This window comes from Vespula pensylvanica, chromosome 2 (genome assembly GCF_014466175.1).
Source record: "Vespula pensylvanica isolate Volc-1 chromosome 2, ASM1446617v1, whole genome shotgun sequence".
In the NCBI taxonomy this organism is placed as follows: domain Eukaryota; kingdom Metazoa; phylum Arthropoda; class Insecta; order Hymenoptera; family Vespidae; genus Vespula; species Vespula pensylvanica.
This window is the reverse complement of record NC_057686.1, coordinates 18508504-18529718: the sequence shown is the minus strand read 5'-3', so window position 1 is coordinate 18529718 and position 21215 is coordinate 18508504. Positions and strand designations below refer to the sequence as shown.

The 21215-nt window shown below is 42.7% G+C and overlaps 1 protein-coding gene and 3 long non-coding RNA genes across 8 annotated transcripts in view; 1 reads left to right on the top strand and 3 right to left on the bottom strand.

Annotated features, from left to right (window-relative positions):
- Positions 1-326, bottom strand: part of LOC122638158 — an 88133-nt gene extending 87807 nt beyond the window's left edge. The window contains exon 1 of the long non-coding RNA XR_006329358.1: positions 94-326. This is a non-coding gene — a long non-coding RNA (uncharacterized LOC122638158). The remainder of the gene's footprint in view (positions 1-93) is intronic.
- Positions 1-21215, top strand: part of LOC122638148 (protein rhomboid) — a 247900-nt gene that overhangs the window by 91140 nt on the left and 135545 nt on the right. The gene's annotated exons all lie outside the window — the stretch shown is intronic.
- LOC122638160 lies at positions 363-2271 on the bottom strand. 2 transcript variants are annotated; one of them, XR_006329362.1, is made up of 3 exons: positions 2171-2271; positions 1254-1398; positions 363-769 (listed from the first exon to the last, which is right to left on the bottom strand). It is a non-coding gene; the product is annotated as an uncharacterized LOC122638160 (long non-coding RNA). The 2 variants fall into 2 exon arrangements; XR_006329363.1 differs by lacking the exon at positions 2171-2271 and adding an exon at positions 1709-1791.
- LOC122638159 overlaps positions 11683-21215 on the bottom strand; it is a 43472-nt gene continuing 33939 nt past the window's right edge. For 2 of the 3 annotated variants that reach the window (XR_006329360.1, XR_006329359.1), the window contains 2 exons: positions 17177-17273; positions 11683-11975 (listed from right to left, as the gene is read on the bottom strand). This is a non-coding gene — a long non-coding RNA (uncharacterized LOC122638159). The remainder of the gene's footprint in view (positions 11976-17176; positions 17274-21215) is intronic. The other variant, XR_006329361.1, reaches the window with a different exon arrangement.

Sequence of the window (21215 nt, the reverse complement as noted above, 5' to 3'; positions counted from 1 at the left end):
GCTTTACTAAAAAAAAAAAGACATAATCGTTATTAATGATATTGCAATTAAAATTAATAAAATTATAAAATTAAAATCTTGAAATTTACTTACTCGAGACTTCGTAGATCCTTGCTTGAGTAATCAGCTTCGAAATGACGTAAGATGATCGAGCTCGAGCATCATGTAGGATGATTGATTGACTATCGTTTCAACTGTTTGGCCGATAATAAAAATTTATCATATAACAAGAAATATAAAATTCTACAAAATACATTTTTCGAAATCATTTCCAATGGCAGAGCAACGAGATAGCACGAAGTTTCGTTTTTTTACAAATTTGTAAATATTTTAATTCTTCGATATACTATTATTATAAAAAAAAGCATATATTTTTGAAACGTGTACCAAAGTACAAAGTCACTATTTACGTTGTATCGTTGAATACATTGCAAACAATACCACTTTTTCAGATCGTATATAACTTACATGTGGAAACTCAATTGTTTATGAACAAGTAATAACAAATAAATAAAACTGAATTGAATACTCTACGAAGAGTACACGAATTGATCTCTCTTCCTTTCTGTATATCGCATTATTTAATAATAAAAGAATTTAAATGTTTAATTAATTATAATGGAATCATTATTAAAGTAAATTAAAATATTATACTTATCTTTGTCACCGAAGTCCATTTTAACACGAATGTTTGACCATTCTATAGCAACGAAGGTGGATTTATAAATTCTGTTTCGTTGATATTCCCGCACAGATGAATTTCCCAAACCTATAAAATAAAATAGTCAAAAGTTCATTTTTATATCATTTAATACTTATTACTCTAATCCGAGCGCTGTTTTAAATTTTATAAATGTTAAAATATAATACGATATAGAGAATAGAACTGCATAAAAGATAATTTCTGTGCTGCGTACTGGTAATAAGCTGTACCAATGTATGGCACAAAGTGAAATCCGAAAAATACAAAATCCTTTTGATAGTATTAAATAAAATTATATATAATATTTGAATAGAAAAAAGTATTTTTAGTTCGATCGATCGCAGTTAGTGAATTATTGATTATTTTTGCTAGCACATTGAAGACGTAAAAAAAACATATACATATATCGCGAAGATAAGAATATCTCTTAAACGCAACCTATCGCCGATTTGCGAATAACGAGTCGAATAATAAGAAAATTGCGCGTTCGGAAATCGATTGTCATATTGCAAGAGACTACACGAAACATACAAAAAAAATGCTAATTTACCTGTCATTACGAGGAGACGTAATTCCGTTACAATTCGAAAGTGTTCGCAAAACAAGTATGGCTCTTATTCGGAACACTGTAGGGGATCGGTGATGCCGGTGATGTCGACAGTGCTTTCAAGGGTACCACTTTACCAATGGCCATCCTGAAAATTCGTTATTTTACGATAGGTTCTACGAAAATATTGAAAGTTAATAAATATGACGTATAAACGTAAAAACCCTCGAAACGAATACTTCGTCGGACCAAACTACGAAAATAAATCGTTATAATTTGATATCTATAGAAATGAGACCCGAAAACACGAAAAAAGTTGTAAAGAGAATACACGTACGTAGATGAGAATTATTTTCGTCGAGAATATTTCTTATTCGCGACATTACCGACACTGGCGCGTAACGCACCATAAAAATCACATATTCGACAATCGATTGAGACACTGAAAGAAAACGTACCGTTGCAAAAATATGGCAATTGCCTTTAACCAAATCAACGTAGAAAAATTCCGTATTATTTCGATACAGTTTAACGAACGAAGTCGAGCCATACTGCTATTGGTTAATCGGTAATACCGAATCTGCATAGTGCGCCACTTCGCGTATACGGCCGTCTACGAAATTACGTAAATTTTCGATCCGTTGTTCAAAAATATGAAAAGTTTTGAAACGCGATACGCGAGCGTGAAAACCATCAAAACGAGAGATATATAAACTCAGCCTATGAAAATTAATAACAATCGTGCGATATTTGTAAAAATAAAGGATGAAAAATACGCAGAGAAAATACGACGTAAAACGATTTTCATCGCGAATATCTTTTATTCGCGTCGTCGCTATCACTTACGGAAAGCACGTTATAAAAATATAATCGATTAATATATTGAAAATAATATACGAAAAAATATCGCAATTACGTACCCGTCGTAATCGCGACGGAGAGATCATTTCCATGGCGTCTGCCGAACGAAGGCGTCGTAATAAAGACGAATTCTCGAACGCCGACGAACGTAGTCGACCGTTGACGATTCCTACCGAACGTGTATATTGCGCTACCTTGCGTATGTCCATTCTACGACTACGTAATGTCGCGGTCTATTGTTCGAAATATGGTGTACGAGGAGGTAAACCATCGAAACGAGTACTCCCTTGGCCTTAAGCAGAAAACTAAGTAAGTAAATAAAGCAATAATAACAATAGAAATAAGGAAACAAGAAAATAATGAAAAACGCGACGTATATGTGTACGTGCGTATATATCGCGAAAGGATCAAAAGAGGTTATGAAAAGTAGGAAAGAAATACGCGTATCAACGAGAATCTCTCTTCCTTTCTAAAAGTCGAAAAGTTTCGAAGGAACTCGTCGATGAACTTACAAACGAGAAAATCGTACTTGGTTTATCGACGAGAGCACGTAGAGCGATTGCGTTATATATTATAGAAAGAGATCTAAACTGCGAAACTCGGAGTAGTTCATTTCCTTTGTATGGAATAAAAGAATCGACCTTTGTACTATCTCTCTTTCTCTCTCGCTTTTTCTCTTACTTACCTTAAAAATCTTTCATCTCTGGACAAATCGATTTAAATCCATCGAATGAAAACTTTCTTTCGACGGATTTAGCCTTTCTCTTTCTCTCTCTAGCTCCCTCCGTCCGACTATCTTTCCGATTCGTTTCGCGATTCGTTAACGAATTAATTAGCCTTCGTTTTTCTACTTCAATTTGTCCCCGCTAGACTCCCTTAGAGTTCCCCTTTCTATAACGTTATTGCGATACCACCCAAATTGGAACTTCGATAAAACGTCATTCGCGAGGATAGCTGCTCGAAGGACGTCCGTGCGTTACTAATACGATTTGTGATCAATTGGAGGAGTAGGTATATTATCGACTTTATTTAGCTGCGAACAACAAACGTGTGTTTCGAACGTAGATCGTCGACGCTACGACATTTCTCTCTTTTCTTCATCGCATAAGTATATCGTAGTATGTAAAATAATATTGCAAGTTTCTTGTTTCTCTTTGGCTCTCTCGCATTGATTAATTAAGCAGGTAGATGGTTAAGAACGATACGATCGAATTTTTTTCTCTTTCGCGCGAGTTCGAAGAGCAAAGATATTCGAGAAGACAGAGACGAGCTAACTGTATGATTATTTTACGATTCGATCGATCTACTCTCGAGGTATTCGCAAGGAGGAAACTTGCACGGTAATGCTCGTATCGTTCTATCTATGATTGGGTTGTAAGCGTATGCATGGTTCGTGCCTGCATTTCTTGGTCTTCGAGTCTCGCGAAATAGTTCCTATCATATCCCAGTGAAATCGTCTTTTGGGATCCTTCGGATAATTCTGGATATTGTTCGCGTAGGACAAAGTAGTCGTTGAATAACGCCGCCTCTTCTTCAATGGCATTCTTTTCTCATGGATATTTTACAATGAGTACCTACATATGTAGAAACCTACACGCGCGCACACACATATATATATATATAAAATGTGTGTATGTACCTAGAGGGACACACGTACGTACCTATGTCGTTTGTTTCACCCACGTTACTTTTGCATGATTTTCTGAAATACTTGCGATCGCTTATTCACATCCTCCTTTTGTTAAGAAATTCTACGACGCAGACACGAGAAATATTACCTCGGTCTCGGTTTAACATGCTTGCTGCATGCCGTCGTTCCTAGAGTTATTTCAATCTTCCATCTATTCCCGATAGAATATTCCAACAAAATGAAAATCTATTAAAAAAGTCGAAAGTATGGGTAATTTTTGATTTACATTATCCTTTTCTTATCTCGGTATTAAATCTATGAAACATCGTTACATGTCGCGAACGCGAAACATCGGGGATCTCTCTCTCTCTCTCTTTCTCTCCCTCTCTCCCTTTCCTCGTTTCAGTCGAGGGATCATTCGTTAACGTCAAAAAACTCTGAAAACTTCGGTACGGATCGTTGTTCTACGCCGTACCGAAATTCCTTCCCCGATGGAAATCGAGCGAAATATTTAATCGTTGAATATTTTCTGAGTTGCAACGCCAGTCGCGAATAAAAAAGCGAAAGATCGGAAACGGCTCGAGAAGAAAAATGTACGCGCGAGATGGATCTTTGACTCTTTCGATAATCGTTCGATAGAATGGGAATGTCTGATGAAAAAAAAAAAAAAATAATGAAAAAAGAAAGAGAGATGGAGAGAGAGAAAGTTTGATATAACGTTGTCATCTCGATGATGAAAATCGGTCGGTAGATTCGAACGTTGAATTCGGTCGTCGATTCGGTCGAAAAGTCCTCATTGAAGTCGACGTTCGAAAGTCTCTTTTCAAAGTTGATTCTCGACGCGACACGCGATATCGTTGGGTGCCTTCGAGCCGTCGGCTTTTCGAGCGAACGCTCTCGGATTATTAGATCGACGAAAAATGCGCGAATCGGAAGGGTGCTTGCTTGAAAAACGAGCTTTCGGAACGCGTCCCGTATTGATCGTTACAAATAGCCGCCGGCGAGGGCTCCTTCGCCCGCGCCCAGGGATTATCCCCTTTATATCGAGCTATTAATATTACTTTCTGCAAATCTTCCTCCGGTCCCTCATCGACCATATCCGAATTCTACCGTACGTGCTAAAAATCCATCGCTATACCATTTATATCGAACGACTCGCAAAGATTTGTCATTTTCCAAAGCGAGTCTCTTCGCGCTCTTCTCCTGTACGATTCCTTCGAAAGAAAAATTCGAACGAGTCGGTTCGTAGATCGATAATTCGACGAGTCAACGACGATTAAAAGGAAAACCGTATCGCGAGGGATAATATATAACGCGTTCTGTTTCGGTGCGAGTGTCACGTGGTTACGCTTCGCGCACGCGTTCTCTTTATAATTCCATTAAAAGGAAACTTGGAAATTTCCCCGGGGACTCGTCACTCTCGGTAACTTTCCGTTTCGCGCTCTCTCGGATGAGAAACGGGAGAGGGCTGGTTGTCCAAGGGTAGACCTCGTGGCCTCCGCAAGGCGTGCCGTGGCATTACGTCCGACCCCTACACTCGCTACTACGTATCGAACGATACAGCTCGATACGCTCTTCCTAAGATCGGAGATGCAATACCGAGAACATTGCTTTCTCGATAGGACGTGTATAGAGTGTATCGTAATATTATACGGGAATGAGTTTGCGAAAATAATTCAAAGAATTTCCGTCGGTGTTTATTCGACGTAAAGAGATAGAAACGATTCTACGCACGGGTCATTGTTGGAAATAGAACGCAAAGGGTAAGGAAATTTTCGTTTGGAAAATTTTAATGACTTGGTTAAGTCGATCAACCGACTTATCTCGCTTTCGAGTCTGTATAATTCGATGCGTCTCTTTGCTCGGGAAGAAAGGAAGTGGGAAGGGAATTGGTAAGGACGGAGACTTGTTCTTGGCTTAGGTTAAGTAAACTTGGAATCCGAACTGTCTGCTTGGAGAACCGGAAGGAGAAAGAGAGAGGTCGAACACGCTGGTGGTGCCAGAGTTCCGTGTCGCTACCACCGCAAAAGGATTTGCACTTTGTAGTCGGCGCACCAGTTACGGACGCGACACGTGCGAACGAAGGTCTTCGTAACACGTGCCTCGCGAATTTCTACTCGAACGTCGATTAAAGAAAATCGACCTCGATCGGTCCTCGAGTTCTCTACGAGATCCTTCGACGAGGTTGAATCGTTCGGGACGATAGCGTTTCCGTTCGCGTCGAGCGTACCTTCGAACAACGAAATCGACGAACGCCTGCAAATAGAACTTTACCTTTCGTTATTACGTAAAGCAAGTTGTCTAAAATTAGAGAGAAGGATGGGTTAGGGTTAGAGATCGAAGAGACAGGAAAAGGAGAATCGCGTGCGTCCTCGCTAACTATAGCGCAGCGAACGTGCGAGAGGAGATTGTCTCGAGGATAAGTCGAGACCATTAACGGGACGTCCGTTGCTCTTTCATTAGGTGCCTTCTCTTGACAGGTAGCCACGAAAGCTCCTCCCTGACCGCGACTACGGTTTACTGGCATCGCACGGCCAAAGTATCGGAGGAGAGAGGGTAGGTATATAAAGGGGAGAGAGAGAGAGAGAGAAAGAGAGAGAAGACTCGTCCGAGGGTGGAGCGAAGGAAGAGCTTTGTTCCGGGCAAGCCGCATTGCGGAGACATCGGCCGAGCGAGGCGGACGAAAAAGATAGAGATAGAGAAACAAAGTCGGCGCGAGCGAGCGAGAGAGAGAGAGAGAGAAAAGGGTGAGGTACGTCGAAGGTCTTCTCTCCTGTTTCTTTTTTCCGTACCTTCCGACCACCGCGACTCTACCGAGAATTTAATTGGAACGCGTTCGGCTCATCGACGGATCGTTTCGTGATCTTCGACGGTATCTTTTCCTCCCACGATCGATCGATCTACTTCTCTTTAATTTTGCCGATATTAATTAGAACTTCCTATCCGAATACATTCTTCCGTGTACTCTCCACTTTCTTCTCGAATCCGAGGTAAGATTCGCGAATATCTTTACTTCGATCGTACATGCTCGGTCGAGGAAAGAGGTTCGACGGCGATGCACGGTGATGGTAATAAAATCTTTGAGAAATCGATCGTTTAAAGAATAAACGTCGGTTTTCTTCGGTACGATCGAATTTCTTATTATTCGAAACGTCGTAAGAAAAATTCTCGAGTACACGACGGTAGTACCCACCGTAAAGGATAATCCGTACGAAGTGATTTGCAAGATGCGCGTCCCTCTCGAAGGTCTCTGTCTCTCTCGAGGAGAGACAGAAACGGAGATAAAGCTAAATAGAGAAGTTGTCGAGGGAAACGAGCTGGAGTGGGTAGAGAGAGGTAAAACGCGGCAGAGCGTGTGTGCGACACGACCAGGGACACAATGGTAACGGCACTCGGCTTGACAATGAACGTAAGTGGATGTGGGTGCTCCCATTGGAGACCGTCTTAACATACTACGAATCACCGAGTCTCTCCCTCTCTCTCTCTCTCTCTCTCTCTCTCTCTCTCGCACACACGCTTACGCGCGCGCCTAGCATTCACGGAGGAACGGGTTAATGCGCTATTGTCCTTCGTGAACGCGCCTTCCTACGTGTGCGTGCGTAGCTGCGAGGATTACACGTACTGCGACACCTTATTCGCTATGTAAGGTGTTTACGTAATATATGTAGATATATGTATATATAGGAACGTAGGTATTGGTGTACACGCGCTATACGCGCGTGTGTAAATATGTGTATATATCTAATACGTAAGTTGTATATAGAGGGAAGCGTATAAGCAGGATGACGGAGTATAACGCGAACCGTGACATGTGTTACCTGTATCCGCTGCGTACTCGGTCCTAGAGATGCCTCCGGAGCGGAGAGGAGGAGATACGCGTGCGACTTACCAACGGAAATTCACTCGGAAAGTGCTTGTCTCGTGGTATTAGACGAACGTACCCACGAGCCTCTGTCTCTCTCTCTCTCTCTCGTCTCGATCGATCCGTTCCCGTGAAATTATTACCAACGACGAAATAACGTGATTTTTTTCGTTAAAAAAAAAGAAAAAGAAGAACGGAATGATCGAAATAGAATATCGCTCATAGATATAAAGGTTTCCCATTCGTCCCACGCGAATGATCGTAATACGAGTCGTGTAACGAGATTCTCCGAAGCATTTATTATTTGTTATCGTTCCCGAGTTACGGTTATCGTTTTCGAAACGGAGTCGTCTTCTTTCGGTTTCTCTTTTTGTTCTTCTTTCGAATTGACACACATACGCGCGTGTACGTCGCACGAGCATACGTACGTCGATCGCGAGAAAAGTTCTCCGTTTCACAGTCGGATGAATTAAAATTCGAAATAGACGCGTCGAACGTGTACGTACGGAGGTACTCGCGTACGCGAGGGATAAGAGAGACGATACTTACGAGTTCAGGTACCTACGTACCTATATCCGTTTGTGAGCCATGACAATCTGAAAGATTAACGATCGTATTTATCGGTGCAAAAAAGAGAAAAGGAAAAACACGAGAAAAAGAAAAATATCGAGCACGCTCGTTGGTAAAATTGAAAGGAGAATTTTTACCGTGATACAATGGAATATTGCCAGGCGGTAAAAGCGGCACGAAAATATCGAGAGATTTCTGCGTACTCGACGGGTGATTATATCGTAGAACATTAATAACTTTCGCGAGGCATTTCCACCCGTTCGAAAAAAACAACGCACTCCGTTACCTTCTCCTCTTCTTCATCCACCCGGGCGCAAACCATTTTTCCATTTTTCTCGTTTGGTAACGGCCGTCGAGCGAAGATATTATCTTACTTGGTAATAATTAAAACGCAAAACAATGTGGACATGTATGTACGGTAGATACGATGTATCAAATCCGACCGTATCGGATTGTCCCCCTTTCCTTCGGTATCATTCGCTTTTTTTCGTTTTTACGAATCTCGCGGGCTCCATTCGACGAAAATGAAAAAGTCAATCGATCAAACGCATCGCGATAAAGATCGTGACGTTCTTTTAAAATAATGTCGTCGCTTCGTCGAGTTTTAAACTCGTGCAAAGTCTTACGAATAGCGAATATAGATCTATTATTTATAAACCACGTTCGTTCATTTGTCATATCCGCGCGGAAAGAAGGAGATTTTTTCAAATGAGCTCGTACGCGTACTCGACGTAACGTCCACGTACGCAACGGCACGACGTTTTATTGATAAATCCATATGATAATGGGTGAGATATTTTGATGTCTAGTAATGTCATTAAACTTTCGTAATTTATATCGATGTAGAGCATTCGCTGAAACCTTTGACGGTACGATTAACTTCCACTTTGATTGAATTTCGACGTACTTTAAAGTAAACGCGGAACGCGAATATGATTAATTACATTCTTTTTGACGATTATTAATAATTACGATCGACAGCGTTCTATCTCATTAAGGTTATTAACGTTAATATTCGGTCGTCGTTGTTTAGAAGTACGTTTACGCGTTCGAATATACGAAAGAAACGTAGAAAACTGAGCAGCATAGGTATGCGTCGAATAAATATTTAGAAAAGATAGGAAGAGAGAAAGATTTCGCTATCGAATATTTACTTCCTCGGTTACCACTCGGTTAAGAGGACGACGATGGAGTATCAACGAACGATGTCCTAATTATCGGTTTCCATCGTCGAACTCTATTAAGCTGACTTCGATTATAACTTTGGTAGAAGTTGGCGGAAAGTTTTACAGAAGGGGAGCGAGAGATTCGACGAGTGAGAGGGAAAGAGGGAAAGGGAGAGACCGATTATACCTGCGATCGGTCTTCGAGCAGCTTGCCGGAGTACATCGAACCATCTGCCATCGTGATTGCTCCTCTCTCGAGTAGTTATCTACGATTAATTCGAGCCCTTTTACTTCGAACAAAACTTGCAATAATTAGCACGTCTTTCGTAATTCACCGATTCGTCGTATTCTTTGACGATTCTCAAACCTCGTTTATAAATCGTTACAGATTACCTAAATAAAAATCAATCGGCCTAGTTCCTAAACGACCGTCCTTCTCTCTCTCTCTCTCTCTCTCTCTCTCTCTCTCTCTCTCTCTCTCGCTCTCTTGATCTCGGTATCGCAGTATCGTCTTGGACAAGGGCTTCTTCGAGCAGCAGCAGCAGCAGCAGCAGCAGCATCAACGAAGAGCCGAGAGAGTTTAGCAACGAGAACACCTAATTCAAGCTCTATATGAACGGGTGCCGGTGCACCGACGACCGCGCTTTCTCGTAATATGTGGCATTGCGGTAGTCTGCCCTATTAAATGCCCGACATTTATAATACCGAAAATCTACCTAGCACCACGGAAGCTGTCTACCTCGATCTTACTCCTCCTCTTCTCCTCTTTGTATCTCCATCTTCCTTTCTCTTTCCTCCCCTTTCTCTCTCTCTCTCTCTCTTTACTCTCCTTCCTTCCTACACTCCATTATGATTCGCATCTCCTCCTACGTGTTTCCTCTCTCTATCTCTTTCTCCTTCCTTTTCTTTCCACCGGTTGGTATACCGCAGATATATACACAGCAAGGGGTTGCGAGCTCGCCTCATTTAATTCCACGCCGTGGATATTCCGCAGCGTATTTGTTCTATGGCACGAAGAGGACAGGAAATGGGGAAGAGGAGAAGAGAGGGAAAGAGAGAGCGAGGGAGAAAGAGAAAGAGGAGAATAGAGGAAAGGGATTGGCGTCGGGGAAAAGAGTAAGTTGCCTTAATGAAGGAGATAATGGATAGTAATGCTGATGAGGTTTAACATTCCGTCGTGGCAGAGCACGATATCTCCCTCTCCGCTTCCTTGCCACGCTAAGCGCGAAACTTTGATCGATTTTAACGAGATAGGACCATTAATAAATTTCGTCGAGGCACTTTTGCCGAGCCGTTAAAATTACCGGGCAAACGTTTAACCTTCTCGACGATCGGTCGAATAAATCGATCGTCGATTCTCTCGTCGCATATCGCGCGTAGAGATCAGAATACCCCTAATCGACACGATTGACAAGATTTTTTCTTCGTCCATAAATCCCCGTTCTCGAAATGGTAATCGACTCGTATAAGCAAACGAATCTCCCTCTCTCCCACTTTTGTTCTCTCTATAGTTTCTCGACGAGAATGCTCTTCCCCGTTGCGCTACGTGCCGTGAGATCCAAATATCCTGACACCGCGCCGCTGTTGGATCATCGGAATTCATTGCTTAGACCTTTAAAACGCTTCTGGAAGGAAGGAAGGAAGGAAGGAAGGAAAGGAGGGAGGAAGGAAGAAAAGGAGTAAAGGAAGTCCGTCCATTTCGAACGACTCTTTCCTTACGTATACACGTAGTCGCACACAGACTTACACGCTTCTCGCGATTCATAATACGGAAGACTCGTAGAGGAAACGACTTTGGGTTTGAATAATCGAACGGGATCCTTCGCATTTATTTCATCGCCGGAATAATTCGAACGATGCGACCGGAATATGGAAACGATGAATTCTATCGGTTGCTTGGAAATGAGACGCTTTGTTTCTATCCACGATCGGGTGGTCTCATTTTTATTCGACTATATTTCGTCTCTTGCCTCCCGTCGGGAACGGAATAACAACGAGGCGTGCGATAACGATGAAATATATTAATAACCATCTTGATTCTTTTGTATATCCGCTCGAAACTCGACTATTACCTAATATCCGAGAGAAATTTTCCATCGATGAAGTCGTTATTTTTCTTTTTTCCTCCCCCCCCCCTCTTTCTCTCTCTCTCTCTTTCGGGTTAAGCGAGAAAGACACGACGCGATCTCGAAAGTAGAATGCGAAAGAAGAGGACCGATCAATGGGCTTTGGGGTATAAATAGATAGGGGAGTCGAAACACGGTGTAGTCGTATACGTGTGTTCTCTCGAGAGGAGATGACGAAGGAGGAGAAGGAGAAGAAGAAGGAGAAGAAGAAGGAGGATGTAGAGATGGAGGCGTCGAGGGAGAGGACCGGTGCTGAGTTAAAAGGGTTTAGCTAGGCATTTATTTATTTATTGCGTCTGGCCGCAGAAAGGCGAGAGACGCGTGGCAAAGGTACATTGCTCTTTTCTCCTCTTTCCCGTCTCGCTCTTTCCCCTCTCCTCCTTCCTCATTTTCCTTCGTTACTGGTACGAGACCGAACGCCAATGCCGCGTCTCTCTTTTTCTCTTCACACCTTGGACGCGTTAACCACAGCTTTCGTCACAATCGTTGAGATTCTCGTTCTCGGTTTCTCTGCCAAAAACAGGATTTTATTATTAAACGTTTCCGTCTGTCTAATCGATCAGCTTCCGTCGACGATCGATTTATTCTCTACGTCGAGGAAAGAAGCATCTACGCGATCCATATGCCATATGTATTTCCATCGATTGACAACGGTATTATTGCTTTTTTATTCCGTTCTGTTTTATTTTTCTGTGTTTTAAGCTTCCTACGCATATTTTAGATTTCTCAAATTAGTTTGCCGAAAGAGAAAGGCGAAAGAGTATTTGTTCCCTTTCACCCTCTTCGTATCGTTCCGGCCGAAGCGAAAATAAAGGACAGCAGGAAGGGTGGTGGAGAAAATAGAAGAGTCGTAGCTTTCCGCGAACAAACGAGAGGAATGGAGAGAGAGAGAGAGAGAGAGAGAGGAGGGGTGAGGGAGAGAGCCGTTACCAGGCAAGATTCCACTACAAACCACGCATTTCAGCATTCGCTGAAATTAGAGGGGTTGATACGCGTAAAAAGCTGGCGCGAGAGAGAAAAGCTCGCGGGGTTGAAACGAGTATCGAGTTCCCCCCTCCTTGGCCCTTTCCATTTACTCCACTCCACTAGCTTTCGTTCATCAGCCATCCGTATCACGGTGCTTTAAATGCTTTCGGGAAAATTAATTCGAGATAATTATCGCGATGAAAAGTTGCTGGCAAATTAATCGTGTGATTGCCGGAGCGACCACATTAACCTCCTTTTGTCACGTACCGCCACAAGCAACACGGGGATTGGCGTTGCGGCTATGATGGCGGACGATAACCGGCCGGCTGAATAACTGGACAATGGTTCGCGTGTGCGTGCAAATGGGTGAGCCTATCGAAAACTATAATGCGACTTTTGTAACTCGCAGTAAATCTCCTCGCGTCGTGAAATTCATTGTCCTTTTGAAGAGCCGTCAACTCTACTCGATGAGATACGAGACCGGCCTTGTTGTCGCGCCGCTAATAATTATTGCGAAATATCTTTAATATTTCCGACCGAGTTAATTAAAAGCGACATTTTCAGCTGACACGATGAAACACGAGATCCGTAATCCAGCCTTAATACGCGACATCAAAGCGATTCCATTTTTCATATTTCTTTTTAAATGGAAAAGTTTACACGGTAATTCAACGATCGCGCTACAACTCCAAGTATAAAGGGAACGTTTCTTCGTCGAGAAAAGTAATTATGTCGAACGTCATCCATACGCGATTCTAATCTATATTCGAATTGGTAAATCTGATTTTCTGAAAAAAGTAACCTCGACTAGAAAACAAACAGCCTTAATTATTCCACCTATTTTTCGGAGAAGTAATTGATGACGCGAGATCGACTATCGATTTAACGGAACGAGATAACGTCGGGCGAGCGTATTTTCGGGATATACCCGAATGGAATTTAGTGGAGTAAGTAACCCCTAGCTTTTGCCCCTCGTGTCGTACATATTAGGCCGTCAGGGGTAGCGATTCATCGCTTTCGAGGGACGCGTGGCTGACTCCGAGGGTCTTGAAAAGCGAGGACTGTTACGCTAGGAGGGATTTTTGCCCGTGATATTGCGGGTCTTCCGCGACAACGGATTATGCAAGCACGTCCGACCCAACGGCGCGCACACACACACACACACACACACACCTCGCTCCGTCTTCTTCTAATTCACTTACGACCCTTTAGTCCCCGCAACTTCGTTGTCTATTTTTCTCACTCTCGCCGGAACACGATATCCGTCTTGTTTTCGACGAATCGATCGTAACAGCCCCTTCGTGTTGTTCTTATAAACCGCTAAATCATTACGCTTTTTTTTTCTTTCCTTTTTTTTACGATCGTCATTTCCCTTTCTTGTCTCGCAGAAACAAATTTTCATATAAACGATAAAGTTGGACAGAATCGAAAGAAAAAAGTTGGAATATTTTCCATTGACGTTACTCGTCGTGTCGTTCTCCTTTCTCGATTCGTTTCGCTTACGTGACAACGTTACGGGAGATACTAAGGGTTATTGTACCTAAAACACGGCCCAAGGCCAATGAAATTTTCATAAGCTTCAACAACGCGATGGCTTTCGCGGAGGTATGTCGTCGATAATCGATTTTATAAAGAATCGCTTTGCCTTTTCGACGTCGTACGTATTTAGGTATAAGCCGATAGTTTATCTTTATTATAATCTTTTCGAAAGACGCACGATCGTAAACAGGAGTAATTCGGGAATCACGACGTTATCTATACAAACATCGTAAATGTTGTGTTTATATTATTTAGAAAAAAAAAAGAAGAAAAGAAAAAGAAAAACGAGATATCTCGTCCGTATCAATGAACATGGGAAAAGTCGGTCGGTACGAAAGGACGAAGAGTATTTTCCTCTTTTACACTCTCCTCTAACGAGCTAAGAACGCAACTAAGTTTATATCCGTGGCTCGTAATACCGGCGTTTTATCTCTCTTTAATTTTGTGCGCGTACGCAGGTAATTTAGTCGTAAATACCGTGGGAATTCCATATCGCGCGATTTAGCCCGGGCAACTACCGTGCGGCGATTCGGTTTCATTGCGACGATAAAACATGGCCGGCCGTGCGCGCTTTTACCATGCCGCAAGTGCGCGTAAACAATTACGCGCCGGTCGCTCGCGATGCAGGTAATAAAATGCTAAGGCAAAATATATGACGCAACAAGTGAGCGACGTCCTCGCCGTTTAGTTGCTAGTCGTCCACCGTCTATCGCGTTAATTACGCGATTATTATGCGAACCAATCGAATATCTTTATGTGTTCGGCCATGTTTCATCGACGTTATGTAAAACCTATTGTATCTTCAAACGCGACGAGTTTTCAAAGACGAAGCTTGATCATATAGCTACATAATCCAGAGAAACCTACGAGTACGATCTTACCGAGAAGATGTTTGATTAAAAAGACGATACATTCGTCTTTTGGTACTCGGAGCGTTTGATACGAGAGAGAGACACGGAATACGTTCGAATTTGATTTGAAACGTATTTACGTCGACGTTGTTTTCTCGACGATTTTATATCTCGTTAGGAATCACGGCCGAGAGAAAAGTGCAACCTCATGTTCGTCCATTTTTCTGGAAATTGTCGAACATAATGGAGATATAATCGCCGTTAACGTCGTCGCGGTTCCATTCTGTCAGAGCTCTCCTTTCTCTCTCCTCTTTATTTTCGAGGATGACATCTTTCACGGAAGACAAACGATGGATGGTCACGAGAATCTGGCCAAAGGGTCGCTCCGCGGAAATGAGAAAACGTCCATCTTACCCCGGTGCTATCGGGAATATTGGTCTCGCGAGCCGGCTCTGTCTTTTCTCGGCTTCTCCTCTTCTCTCGGTCCTCTCTCGGTCCTCTCTCGGTCGTTTGAATTTATTTTCGGCTGCGACCCCGTACGTGAGACGAAATTTTCAATGGCCCGTCGTCCTACGCTAAGAGAAGATAAAAAAAAAAAAAAAGAAAAGAGACGGAACGAGAAGAAGAGAGAAAAAGGAGAAAAGGGACCGAGACGATCGTTCACGTCGAATCCACTTCGACGTACGAACTAATAATAAAGGTACTGGATGATAAAGTGCGCTATATATTATCTTAAATAAATATTTTACATGTACGTAACATTTCGCGCAAAGAACGATATTTATCGTTAATTTTAACGTTAAATATATAATTACGTTGCAATTGGTTCTCGAGTAAACGAATGGAATTTAATATTTTTGGAAAATCCAGGATGTAGGCAAAGCGATCGATCGATTGTGTTAAATAAACGATATCGCGTTATGCATCAAACGTTTATATATTTATTAAAGGATTCGATTTTACGGAAAATGAAAAAAAAAGGTAAAAAAAAAGAAGAATTTACTCCATTTCCGATAAAACGCAAGTTATTACGAAGGTAAAGCAAGCTTTCGTCGGTTTATCAAATTTTGCGTAACCGAGGTAAAAGTTAGTCGGGTCGGATCGGGGGAGAGTATAATCGAGAATAATAGGTTGCATAGCAAGCTCGAGGAGCACTACTGAATACGTAAGTTAGAGGAAAGAAGGAATAAGGAAAGGTGAAACGCATTCGTACCAGAGAGCCTTAAAAAAGGATTGCCCAGGGAGGCTACCGTTTATCAGCTGCAAGCTCGGTGCGGCTGACAAGCTATTACTGCACGTGAGATCGCCTTTGCATCGAGATTGAATAGATCGAAGCTCCTGGAAAATAGCTAACCGAATGGAGAAAGAGATGGAAAAGAAGGAAGAGATAGATAGAATCGAAGAAAAAGGAGAAGCGCTTGGAACGAGGTCATGTTAAATTCGACCAACGTGAATTAAAGGACAAGTTATACGTTTCTTTTCATCTTCTTACGTCTCTATTGGACTAGGGTTTTCTCTCTCTCTCTCTCTCTCTCTCTCTCTCTCTCTCTCTCTCTCTCTCTCTCTCTCTCTCTCTCTCTCAATTTGACCAATCGATAAACGGAACTCTCCTAGTCTCGAATCTAATAATTCTTTCGATCGGTCGGTTTCTTCGTTCTTCGAACGGAGAAGCAATTTTCGAGATAACTCGACGGCACTTTCGTTTCGATATCGTTTAACCTCCTACGAAGATGGCTCGTTCACTTAATTATCGTCGAGTAAACTTCCGCGTGATCGAGCTCGACTTGGAGCTTCTCTCCTTCTTCCTTCTTGTTACACATTACAGCGTTCAATAAACAGGATATCGGGCTGGGTTTATGTCTCCTATTAAACTTCGACTCTCTGGCCCTCTCTCTCTCTCTCTCTCTCTCTCTCTCTTTCTCTTTCTCTCTTTCTCTGCCCTTTCCTTTATCTTTCCTACTTATACTTTCTATCTCTCTTATGTCGTATCACCAAGCTGTCTTTTCTAGAACGATTAATCTCGAAATGCAATCAGCTATCCTCACGAAGCTATCCAGTTATATCGCGTTGTAGTTTTATAGCAAAGTAGAAAAGAATGTAAAAGGGGATGGGTGTACCTAAGTGTCGTTGTAGTCTGCCCTTTCTCGAATATACTCGTATGTAGTATAGCCGGGAATTGTTACACCAGCTAGCAGCACGTCGTCTTGCACGTTAAACTCGTTTCGAAAGATGCTCGACGCGAGAGAAGCAAAGTGAAGAGAGGAGAAGCACGTGCCAGCGGTTTACGAGCGAGAAGGGTCGTACGCCGGTCTTCGTGCTTTTACGGCCGTTAGTTACTCACGGTTCGTTACTTACCTACCACGGCAACCTTCGACGAAGCTGACCGAAGACTTTACGTCTCATCCTCGCGCACATCGACAACTTCGAACTCTCCTTTTATTACTAGATGCACCTGCAACGTGAATTTTACGAATTTACACCCGCATTCGAAGTCATACGGAAATAAGGAAGTCCTTTCCTAACTTTGCTCTTTCTTCCTACGAGTTCTTCCTCTTTTCGGCTTACGTATCGGCGATTCGTTAGCGAAACGACGAGTAACGTGGGATGTATTCGTATCGGTTTCGAATTTTACATTTTCGTTTATATTAAAAGATATCTATGGTAACGAGCTTTCGAAAAAAAAAGTAATATCGCGTTGGTCATCCGTTAGAGTTAGCGATCGTTACGCGGCCCGATTCCATTATCGATATCTCATCGATCGAACTTTTCGAACATTGTTACTCGTAAATCAAGAAAAGTATCACTTCGCGCGAAAGTGGAGCTTCTCTTCGCGTTCGAAAGGCACTGATTTCGCGCGTCATATACCTCTTTTTCTTTTTTCCTCTCTCCCTCTTTCTCTCTTTTCCTCTCCCTCTTTCAAATAAACGCTTTGGTAACACAAAATGGCTAAGAGAAATCCTCGACGATTTATCATTCGCTTCGCTTTCGAAAAGCATATCGCAGTTTCACGATCGATTCTACATCGAGCGCGCACCCTGTTCTTGTATCTACACGTAGCTATGGTGAGAGGGGGTGGAAGAGAGGGAGATGGAGAGAGCGAGAGAGAGAGAGAGAGAGAGAGAGAGAGAACAAAAGTGTAGGCACGCTCGACACACGCGCATACATACGTCTCCAACGTGTTCCGCACGAACGCACATTCGTTTTTCTCCTCTCGATAGCATTGCATTTTTCACGAACCCTCTTCCACCTCCATTTACCACCCTCTCTTTTCTCCTTTCTTTCCTTTTTATACTTCCATCCTCGCGTTCGTTCTTTCGATTAGATCTTGAATATTTCGTAAATTTTGCGTTCGAGCGAAACGTCGTTCTACGAACGTTTTGCACGCGCTCTAGAAAACCTTACACTCTCTATAGATTTTACGGTATAATTAACTATTTCGTTACAATAAAAAAAAAAAAAAAGAATTAATAATAGGTCAAAAAAAAACAAATAAAATTTTATTCGTATTCTCTAAAGTTTTGATAAACCGTCAAGATCGATTATAATTATAAACTTTAGCTCGATCGTAATTTGAAGAAGCGAGCCAAGAAGGATCGAATCACTTTTATTTTCCTTCCATCAAAGATCCACCGTCTTTCCTTTTTTCGTACGTTCGACTTATTCTCTTTCCTTTTTTTCTTTCGACCGCCGAGCTTAACGATAACGAGCGAAGAGGATAAGAAGGGAGGAAAAGGCGGTAGCGAGGGAGGAGATAAATTCGGCGCGTGACTGTGAAACGGAATTTCGAGCTTCCGAATCCGGCATTGCCTTCGAAAAGGAAACCTCCGTTCCCGATGCAGAAAAGAAATTCCCAGGCAGTTGTGAGCCGGAAGATGTACCCTCCTCTTTTTCCTCTTCTCTTTCCTCTCTACGTATATATGTATACACCCACCCACCCACACACTCTCTCTCTCTCTCTCTCTCTCTCTCTCTTTCTCTCTCTCTCTCTCTCTCTCTCTCTATCTCTTTCGAAGCTCCTTGACTATCCTCCTTCGTAACGTCACGAATTCGCACACTCGTCGCGACAGATTTTCTAAAGAATTTTCTTTTGCGAAGAGTCCCAAGAACGCTTGGAAATCGTTTTAAAGACACTCGCATAAGAAAATTTTTATACTCGCTGACGTTCATATTTTTTTATTCCGAGTCGAAGATCATCCAAGGTGAGACGAAAGCGAGTAGCGAGGAGCGAAGATCGAAGAAACTTTAATAAGCTTAGCGCCTGGTAAAAGCGATACGACCGCAACGAACTTCGAAAGAAGTCTTCGACCCATCGTCGTAAATAACAGCGGACTACCGGTAAAAATTTATGCGCTCGTCGAAAAGTCGTTCTCGCGACCATCTTCACGCTGACCTTCTTAGAAAGACGACCAGAGTACACGGAAATAGACTTACTCGCGGACAAAGACTACGGCAAAAATTATTAAAAATCTTGCGATTTTTCTTCTTCTTTTTTCTATGACATCGATTTATAGAGTATCGGCCATCGTTACCATTATTTTCGAGAAACAAACGTAGCACGAGTTAAAACAAATGAACGTTATCTTGCGATTAATTAAACGTGCCTAGGATTAAATTCAATTTTCAAAACTTGCACCGAAGAATCGTTCTATTTTTAAGGACGGCCTTTACAGATTGACTCGGGTAAATTATTCCCATAAATGGCTTGCTGCGTGCCAGAGAGGTAGAGAGGAAGGAAGGGAGAGAACGTTTACGTGGTTCGCAAAAAGGTACGTCGTAGCACGGAATAGAGTGAAGTAAGTAAAGAGGAGAAGAGAAAAGAGAGGAGAGAGGTTTGTTCCGCAAGCGAGCGCCGAAATACTTTATGCTAAACTGAGTTTATGCCGCGAGCGTTATTGAAACTCCGAGTGGGGTTCCGCTAGCAGCTCGGCTAGAGGCTAAGGGGGTGAGCTGCCTTAAAGGTCAGAAGCGAAACACAATATCCGCGGACTTATTTATCACGTCGCGGCCCTACCCTTTTTTCCTCCTTTTGCCTTGCCTTCCCCACGGTAAACACTATTTCGCCTTTCGAAACTTAAGCTCCGCGTCGTTTCCGCATATCGCGACACCGATTACTTATCGCTCCTCAACGTTTCTTCTTTATCTAATATTTTCTATATGGATCGTTGTTTTTTAAATTTTTAAATTAAACGCATTTGTCAAGTCGAGGGACGGAACGATACCGATCCATCGAAGGAAAATAGGAACGAGAGAGGAACAGAAACAATGCCGGGCTCGAAGAAGCTTATGCAGTGCGAGATAAAAAGGCGCTTCCTTCCGGGCAGGAGCTATTAAAATCGTACCATTACGGCGGTATATGCGAGGTGTATCCTCGTCGACGGTTTTATTTCATTACGTCGTTTGCACGGTTAACGAAATTACCGCAATTTCGCGGCGTGCCGGCCGCATGAGCGGAGCGGAGACGCTACCAACACGGGCCGAGCTTGTTTTACCGTTTCTGCCCTCCTGCAAACCGTGTAAAGCGCGTATGTATGTATCTCTATCTCGCCCGGAGGATCTCGTCCTTCCGTTTCCGCTTACACTGCTTTCGAGTTCCTTTACTCCCTCGCTCTCTCTCTCTCTCTCTCTCTCTCTCTCTCTCTCTCTCTCTCTCTCTCTCTCTTGCCTCGCGCACTCGCTATTGCTCTTTCCTCTCTTTTCATCGATCCGTAAGAAAGAACAACTACCAGCAAAACAGGTGATTAGACCTTGAAAAGAGATACGATCTCGAGCAAGGATTCCTTTTGATTTCTACCGATTAAAAATTCAAAAGTTCTCTCTCTCTCTCTCTCTCCATTTCTTATGGAATTCATTTTATTTATCTCATACAATCTAATATCCCGTCCAAGACGCGGAGAGCTCGGGAAAAGAATAAAAATGAAAGAATAGGCGGAAACCGAGCGAATTCCTGTGCCATTCCGTCGGAGTTAGGCGCAGCTAGGTCGCGATGCAAGCCGATTTACGTGGCCGTAACTCGTAAGGGGTTGCTTGAATATGAAAGAGTATAAATTATAGCGGCTACTAGGACCCTCTTGCCGCTGGAGAAGCTGAAAGAAGAGGAAGAGGAAGAAGAAGAAGAAGAAGAAAACGAGCTGCTTGACGGTGGAACGAATCACCGAAAAGGTTTTGCTGACTCGTGCCCGAAAGGGCACACAAGCCCTCCGGGCTTTTAATACGGCATCGTTGCACCTAAAGGCTCCCCGGGAAATTAGTTTTTCCCTGACACTCTCTCGTCCGTTCCCTTCTCTTCTCTCTCCGCCCGATCGCACCATCATCGCCCGTCTTCAGTCGAGCTTCGCTTCTTCCTACCAACCTCTTCTCCATTGACCTGACGTATTACCCTTCGACCTTTTGTCGC